The 8,900-nt window shown below is 40.3% G+C and overlaps 1 long non-coding RNA gene across 1 annotated transcript in view; it reads left to right on the forward strand.

The window, feature by feature from the left end:
- LOC145544444 (uncharacterized) overlaps positions 1-7,840 on the forward strand; it is a 29,947-nt gene extending 22,107 nt beyond the window's left edge. The window contains exon 6 of the long non-coding RNA XR_014081425.1: positions 7,581-7,840. This is a non-coding gene — a long non-coding RNA (uncharacterized LOC145544444). The remainder of the gene's footprint in view (positions 1-7,580) is intronic.
- The last annotated feature ends 1,060 nt before the right edge of the window (positions 7,841-8,900 follow it).

The raw sequence follows: 8,900 nt of genomic DNA on the forward strand, positions 1-8,900 counted from the left end.
CCCTACCAAACTGCAAACAGGCTCCCAGTTTCTAAGCAAAGACTGCCTGAGATCCCGGAGGGTCGACAGCCGCCGGGAGGGTAGCAGCCAGAGACCAGCTCCCCAGAACCGACACAAAGCACACCGGAGCCGGGCGCGCCCGTAAACCGAGGCGGGGACCAGGGTGGTGATAAGCCGCACCGCCCCAACAGGGGACAGCGCCCTCGCCAAACTTCTGGCCGCCTGGGCAGCTCCGACCGGGAACGGCACAAGCCGCGGGCGAAACCGAGTCTGCGCCTTTGTGGAGTAACCGGGAGCCTGAACCTGAGCGGCTTAGACCTGGGAAGTGCCCGCAGCTCAGGGCCCGCTCCCCGGCCGAGTAACCTGAAGCCTGAGCAGGGTAGACGGGGAAAGCACACACGCCGTGAGCGGGGGCGAACGCCGTGAGCGGGGGCGAACCCAGTGCGGCCGAGACACTGCGAGCTTACCACACACACGCCAGAATTGCAGTGTTCCTTCCTCCCCACAGCACGATTGAACAAGCGAACCTAAAGAGATCACCTCCACCGCTTTGTTGCAGGGCGGAAATTAGATACTGAAGAGATCTCCAAACAGAAGCCAAATAAACAGAGGGAAGCGCTTTGGAAGGGACAGGCCAACAGATTAAGATCCCTGTAGTTAATACCGATTGCATTAAAAAGGACCTATAGATCTTGAAAAGTATAAGCAGGAATAAGGATCTATCTAAAACTGAGCAGATCCCACACTGCTCACAACAGCTCCAGAGAAAGTCCGGGATATATATATTTTTTACTATTATTATTATTTTTTTTTTTTAATTTTTTTTTAATTAAAAAAACAATTTTTTTTTCTCTTCTTTCCTTTTTCTTCAAGTCCTCTATTACACCTTTAACTTTCATTTTCATAACCCACTATTAACTTGCAAAAAAAAAAAAAACAACCCTATTTTTGAAGCAAACTACATACATATATCTTATACCTTTTGTGTTTTCTTTTTTTTAATGTTTTTTTTTCCTGTTCTACATTTTTTTACTGTTTCTTTTTTTACTGTTTTACTGTTTTTTTTCTTTTTACACTGTTTCCTTTTTTCTTTTTTTTTTTTAGATTGTAAGTTTTATAAGAGTCTAACCTCTACTCTAGATTTTTAATCTTTGTTTTACATATTTGATATCAACTTTGTACATTTAAGAACCCAATCTTTAGGACCCATTTTTACTCAGGAGTGTGATCACTGGCCTGATCACTCTCTCCCCCTATTAATGCTCTTTCTTCTCCCCCAGGGAACCTCTATCTCCCACCCTCCTCCTTCTCTTCTCAACCCAATTCTGTGAATCTCTGAGGGTGTTCTGGGTACCGGAGAACACTTCAGGAACAGGATACTGCCCAGATCTCTCTCTCCCCTCTTAATTCCTCCCTTTCTACTCATGCTCACCTCTATTACCTTCCTCCCCCCTCTCTATGTATCTCTGTGAATCACTCTGAGGGTTCCAAACTGTGGAAAGCACAGAGGGAAGTGCTTACTGGCTAGATTGCTCTCTCCACATTTGAATTCCCCTCTTCCCCTCCTGGTCACCTCAACCCACCCCCCCCACCTCATCTCTCCATGTAACTCAGTGAACCTTTCTGGGTATCCCTCACTGTGGAGAATCTTTTCACCATTAACCTAAAAGTTTTATTATTGAGGCTGTATGGAAGGAGAAGTCTTGAGGCTACTGCAAGAATAAGACTGAAAGCCAGGGGAAACATTAATTAATAAGAGACCATCCAATAGCTTCCATAAATTCACTGAAACCAAGCTCCACCCAAGAGACAATAAGTTCCAGAGCAAGACATACCACACAAATTCTCCAGCAACGAAGGAACATAGACCTGAGCATCAATATACAGGCTGCCCAGAGGCACACCAAATCCATAGACATCTCAAAAATTAATACTGGTCACTCCATTACACTCTAGAGAGCAGAAATCCAGCTCCACCCACCAGAACACCGACACAAGCTCCCCCAACCAGGAAACCTTGACAAGCCACCTGTCCAACCCCAGCCGCAGTGAGGAACCTCCACAACAAAGAGGAACTTCATACTACCAGAATACAGAAGGGCCACGCCTAACACAGCAATCTAAACAAGATGAAAAGGCAGAGAAATACTCAGCAAGTAAAGGAAAATGAGAAATGCCCACAAAGCCAAACAAAAGAGGAGGAGATAGGGAATCTATCTGAAAAAGAATTTAGAATAAGGATAATAAAAATGATCCAAAATCTTGAAAGCAAAATGGAGTTACAGATAAATAGCCTGGAGACAAAGATTGAGAAGATGCAAGAAATGTTTATCAAGGACTTAGAAGAAATAAAAAGGAATCAATATAGAATGAATAATGAAATAAAGGAGATAAAAGACACTCTGGAGGGAACCAACAGTAGAATAACGGAGGCAGAAGATAGGATAAGTGAGGTAGAAGATAGGATGATGGAAATAAACGAAGCAGAGAGGAAAAAAGAAAAAAGAATCAAAAGAAATGAGGGAAACCTCCGGGACCTCTGGGACAATATGAAACGCCCCAACATTCGAATCATAGGAGTCCCAGAAGAAGAAGATAAAAGGAAAGGCCATGAAAAAATACTCGAGGAGATAATAGTTGAGAATTTCCCTAAATTGAGGAAAGAAATAGTCACAGAAGTCCAAGAAACCCAGAGAGTTCCAAACAGGATAAACCCAAGGCGAAACACCCCAAGACACATATTAATCAAATTAACAAAGATCAAACACAAAGAACAAATATTAAAAGCAGCAAGGGAAAAACAACAAATAACACACAAGGGGATCCCCATAAGGATAACAGCTGATCTTTCAATAGAAACCCTTCAGGCTAGAAGGGAATGGCAGGACATACTTAAAGTAATGAAAGAGAATAATCTACAACCCAGATTACTGTACCCAGCAAGGATCTCATTCAGATATGAAGGAGAATTCAAAAGCTTTACAGACAAGCAAGAGCTGACGGAATTCAGCACCACCAAACCAGCTCTCCAGCAAATGCTAAAGGATCTTCTCTAAACAGGAAACACAGAAAGGATGTTTCAACACGAACTCAAAACAACAAAGTAAATGGCAACGGGATCATACTTATCAATAATTACCTTAAATGTAAATGGGTTGAATGCCCCAACCAAAAGACAAAGGGTTGCTGAATGGATACAAAAACAAGACCCCTATATATGCTGTCTACAAGAGACCCACCTCAAAACTAGGGACACACACAGGCTGAAAGTGAAAGGATGGAAAAACATATTCCATGCAAACGGAGACCAAAAGAAAGCAGGAGTCGCAATACTCATTTCAGATAAAATAGACTTTAAAATAAAGGATGTGAAAAGGGACAAAGAAGGACACTACATAAAGATCAAAGGATCAATTCAAGAAGAAGACGTAACAATCATAAATATATATGCACCCAACATAGGAGCACCACAATATATAAGGCAAATACTAACAAGTATGAAAGGAGAAATTAACAACAACACAATAATAGTGGGAGATTTTAATACTCCACTCACGCATATGGATAGATCAACTAAACAGAAAATTAACAAGGAAACACAAACTTTAAATGATACAATAGACAAATTAGATTTAATTGATATTTACAGGAGTTTCCACCCCAAAACAATCAATTTTACCTTTTTCTCAAGTGCACATGGAACTTTCTCCAGGATAGATCACATCCTGGGCCATAAATCTAGCCTTGGTAAATTCAAAAAAATTGAAATCATCCCAGGCATCTTCTCTGACCACAATGCAGTAAGATTAGACCTCAATTACAGGAAAAAAACTATTAAAAGTTCCAACATATGGAGGCTAAACAACACGCTTCTGAATAACCAACAAATCACAGAAGAAATCAAAAAAGAAATCAAATTATGCATAGAAACGAATGAAAATGAAAGCACAACAACCCAAAACCTATGGGACACTGTAAAAGCAATACTAAGGGGAAGGTTCATAGCAATACAGGCGTACCTCAAGAAACAAGAAAAAAATCAAATAAATCAACTAACTCTACACCTAAAGCAACTAGAAAAGGAAGAAATGAAAAACCCTAGGGTCAGTAGAAGGAAAGAAATCTTAAAAATTAGGGCAGAAATAAATGCAAAAGAAACAAAAGAGACCATAGCAAAAATCAACAAAACTAAAAGCTGGTTTTTCGAGAAGATAAACAAAATTGATAAGCCATTAGCCAGACTCATCAAGAAACAAAGGGAGAAGAATCAGATCAACAAAATTAGAAATGAAAATGGAGAGATCACAACAGACTCCACAGAAATACAAAGGATCATAAGAGACTACTACCAACAGCTATATGCCAATAAAATGGACAACTTGGAAGAAATGGACAAATTCTTAGAAAAGTATAACTTTCCAAAACTGAACCAGGAAGAAATAGAAGATCTTAACAGACCCATCACAAGCACGGAAATCGAAACAGTAATCAGAAATCTTCCAGCAAACAAAAGCCCAGGACCAGACGGCTTCACAGCGGAATTCTACCAAAAATTTAGAGAAGAGCTAACACCTATCCTACTCAAAGTCTTCCAGAAAATTGCAGAAGATGGTAAACTTCCAAACTCATTCTATGAGGCCACCATCACCCTAATTCCAAAACCGGACAAAGATGTCACAAAAAAGGAAAACTACAGGCCAATATCACTGATGAACATAGATGCAAAAATCCTTAATAAAATTCTAGCAAACAGAATCCAACATCATATTAAAAAGATCATACATCATGACCAAGTGGGCTTTATCCCAGGAATGCAAGGTTTTTTTAACATCCGCAAATCAATCAATGTAATACACCACATTAACAAATTGAAAGAAAAAAACCATATGGTTATCTCAATAGATGCAGAAAAAGCCTTTGACAAAATTCAGCATCCATTTATGATTAAAACCCTCCAGAAAGCAGGAATAGAAGGAACATATCTCAACATAATAAAAGCTATATATGACAAACCCACAGCAAACATTATCCTCAATGGTGAAAAATTGAAAGCATTTCCCCTAAAGTCAGGAACAAGGCAAGGATGCCCACTTTCACCACTACTATTCAACATAGTTTTGGAAGTTTTGGCCACAGCAATCAGAGCGGAAAAAGAAATAAAAGGAATACAGATAGGAAAAGAAGAAGTAAAACTCTCACTGTTTGCAGATGACATGATCCTCTACATAGAAAACCCTAAAGACTCTACTAGAAAATTACTAGAGTTGATCAATGAATATAGTAAAGTTGCAGGATATAAAATTAACACACAGAAATCCCTTGCATTCCTATACTCCAATATTGAGAAAACAGAAAGAGAAATTAAGGAAACAATACCATTCACCATTGCATCAAAAAGAATAAAATACTTAGGAATATATCTACCTAAAGAAACAAAAGACTTATATATAGAAAACTATAAAACACTGATGAAAGAAATCAAAGAGGACACAAACAGATGGAGAAATATACCGTGTTCATGGATTGGAAGAATTAATATAGTGAAAATGAGTATTCTACCCAAAGCAATCTACAGATTCAATGCAATCCCTATCAAGCTACCAATGGTATTTTTCACAGAACTAGAACAAATCATCTCACAATTTGTATGGAAATATAAGAAACCTCGAATAGCCAAAGCAATCTTGAGGAAGAAGAATGGAACTGGAGAAATCAACCTGCCTGACTTCAGGCTCTACTACAAAGCCACAGTCATCAAGACAGTATGGTATTGGCACAAAGATAGAAATATAGATCAATGGAACAAAATAGAAAGCCCAGAGATAAACCCACGCACATATGGACACCTTATCTTCGACAAAGGAGGCAAGAATATACAATGGAGAAAAGACAATCTCTTTAACAAGTGGTGCTGGGAAAACTGGTCAACCACTTGTAAAAGAATGAAACTAGAACACTTCCTAACACCGTACACAAAAATAAACTCAAAATGGATTAAAGATCTAAACGTAAGACCAGAAACAATAAAACTCCTAGAGGAAAACATAGGCAAAACACTCTCCGACATAAATCACAGCAGGATCCTCCATGACCCACCTCCCAGAATATTGGAAATAAAAGCAAAAATAAACAAATGGGACCTAATTAAAATTAAAAGCTTTTGCACAACAAAGGAAACTATAAACAAGGTGTAAAGACAGCCTTCAGAATGGGAGAAAATAATAGCAAATGAAGCAACAGACAAACAATTAATCTCAAAAATATACAAGCAACTTCTACAGCTGTATTCCCGAAAAATAAACGACCCGATCAAAAAATGGGCCAAAGAACTAAACAGACATTTCTCCAAAGAAGACATACAGATGGCTAACAAACACATGAAAAGATGCTCAACATCACTCATTATTAGAGAAATGCAAATCAAAACCACAATGAGGTATCATTTCACACCAGTCAGAATGGCTGCTATCCAAAAGTCTACAAGCAATAAATGCTGGAGAGGGTGTGGAGAAAAGGGAACCCTCTTACACTGTTGGTGGGAATGCAAACTAGTACAGCCACTATGGAGAACAGTGTGGAGATTCCTTAAAAAACTGGGAATAGAACTGCCATATGACCCAGCAATCCCACTGCTGGGCATATACGCCGAGGAAACCAGAATTGAAAGAGACGCGTGTACCCCAATGTTCATCGCAGCACTGTTTACAATAGCCAGGACATGGAAGCAACCTAGATGTCCATCAACAGACGAATGGATAAGGAAGCTGTGGTACATATACACAATGGAATATTACTCAGCCATTAAAAAAAATACATTTGAATCGGTTCTACTGAGATGGATGAAACTGGAGCCCATTATACAGAGTGAAGTAAGCCAGAAAGAAAAACAACAATACAGTATACTAATGCATATATATGGAATTTGAAAGATGGTAACGATAACCCTATATGCGAGACAGAATAAGAGACACAGATGCATGGAACAATTTTATGGACTCTGAGGGAGAAGGTGAGGGTGGGACGTTCTGGGAGAATGGCACTGAGACATGTGTATTGTCATATGTGAAACAGAGCACCATTCCATGTTCGATGCATGTGACAAGGGCTCAGGGCCGGGGCAATGGGATGATCCAGAAGGATGGGATGGGGAGGGAGGTAGGTGGGGGATCCGGGAAGGGGAACACATGTAAACCCATGGCTGATTCATGTCAATGTATGGCAAAAACTATTACAATATTGTAAAGTAATTAGCCCCCAACTAAATTAAATAAATTTATAAATAAAAATAAAAATAAAAATAAAAATAAAAATAAAAAAAAAGAAATAAATTTCGTCCTACCTGGTGAGCTCACCTGTGGTCAGACAGGATGCTCACCCAGCTGCACAGACACTTCGCCATCCCCAGGCCACAGGTCTGCAGAGCAGGTAAACCCGCTGCTGAAACGTACTTCGTAAACTTTGTTCCAAATTCAGGTCCCAGATTGACTTATTTTCCTCCTGTAAGGGGAACTGCTTGTGCTTTCTTCTGCCTCATTTCCTCCCCTTTTACTTGATTCCTTTTTTATTTTCCTCCCCTGCAGAAAGTCACCCTGGCAAGAATGCTTCCAGGTCCAGTGGCAGGACCTGTAAAAGCCACCAGGAGCCACAGAGGATGAGGGAGAGGAGCCAGACCCAGAGACGGCGGTGGTGCACGGACACGGCTGGTAGTAGGTGTGCAACGTGAACACGAGGCGTATCCATCAGGAAGTCGGGGGTGCAGAAGGCTCCTTTCATTCAACTTTTGAGAATGTGCCTCTTTTGTGTCTGCAAGATGATAGCAAACACACAGCGCTTGCCTAAATGGTCATGGTTCTGCTTTCTGAATCAGAGTGTAGTCTGGGGGATGTTGTGAAGTTTGGGGGTGTGCTTCTAGAGGGAGGGCGGCTTCTGGGAATGTATCCTCAATAATGTTGATTCCTGCACTTCACCTGCCACCTGAGCTCTGGGCTGGTTCAGAGTCAGTCTCTGAAACCAGCCTGTGGATAAAATTGCAGCTCTCGCCCAGGTGAGGGGCGCACCCTGGGAAAGCGCCTTACTGAATGCTCCCTCAGTCTCCTCGCCTGTAAGATGGGATGATAACAATGGCCTCTGCCTCAGGGAATGGGTGGAAGCCTGCAGGACACAAAGGAAATGTTAGATACACCGCTTGGTCATAGCTCTCAGCTTTCGCTTCCTTATTTGGAGAATAAGGACACTAATATGCGTGTGTGATCAGTCGTGTCCAACTCTGCGGCTCCATGAAGAGTGGCCTGCCAGGCTCCTCTGTCCATGGAATTCTCCAGGCAAGAATACTGGAGTGGGTTGCCATTTCCCTCTCCAGGGGATCTTCCCGACCCAGGGATCGAACCTGTGTCTCTTACATCTCCTGCATTGGCAGGCAGATTCTTTACCTCTGCACCACATGGGAAGCCCCTGGATAATAATAGTTTTTACCTAATAAGATTATTATAGAGATTAAATAAGATTAAGCATGGAAAACATGGTGTAAGGCATGTAGCAAATGTAATTAATGTTGTTATCTGTCACATTTGGGCAAATACTTATGAAGAAAGCACTTATTGCTGTACTCTTTCTGTTGGCAAAAAAGTAAAAGTCTAGAGAAATTTGACCATTTTATTTGGTTAATATTTGGAAGGTGAAATGATGTTTACAATGATTTTTTAATAACGCTTGAAAAAGATGTTGTAAAAATATTAAATTTAAAAAGAGATAGATCTTGAGGTATCATCCAGAAAACCTGTACACAGGGAACAAAAATCTAGAAAAATGCACCAATATATTTATTAGCACTTGCCTTTACATTTAGCACTTGCCTTTACATACGGCAAGCATAAAAAATGTATATTTTATTCCTACTATTT

This window comes from Giraffa tippelskirchi, chromosome 4, assembly GCF_054371585.1.
Source record: "Giraffa tippelskirchi isolate mGirTip1 chromosome 4, T2T-mGirTip1v1.2.pri, whole genome shotgun sequence".
Classification (NCBI taxonomy): Eukaryota; Metazoa; Chordata; class Mammalia; order Artiodactyla; family Giraffidae; genus Giraffa; species Giraffa tippelskirchi.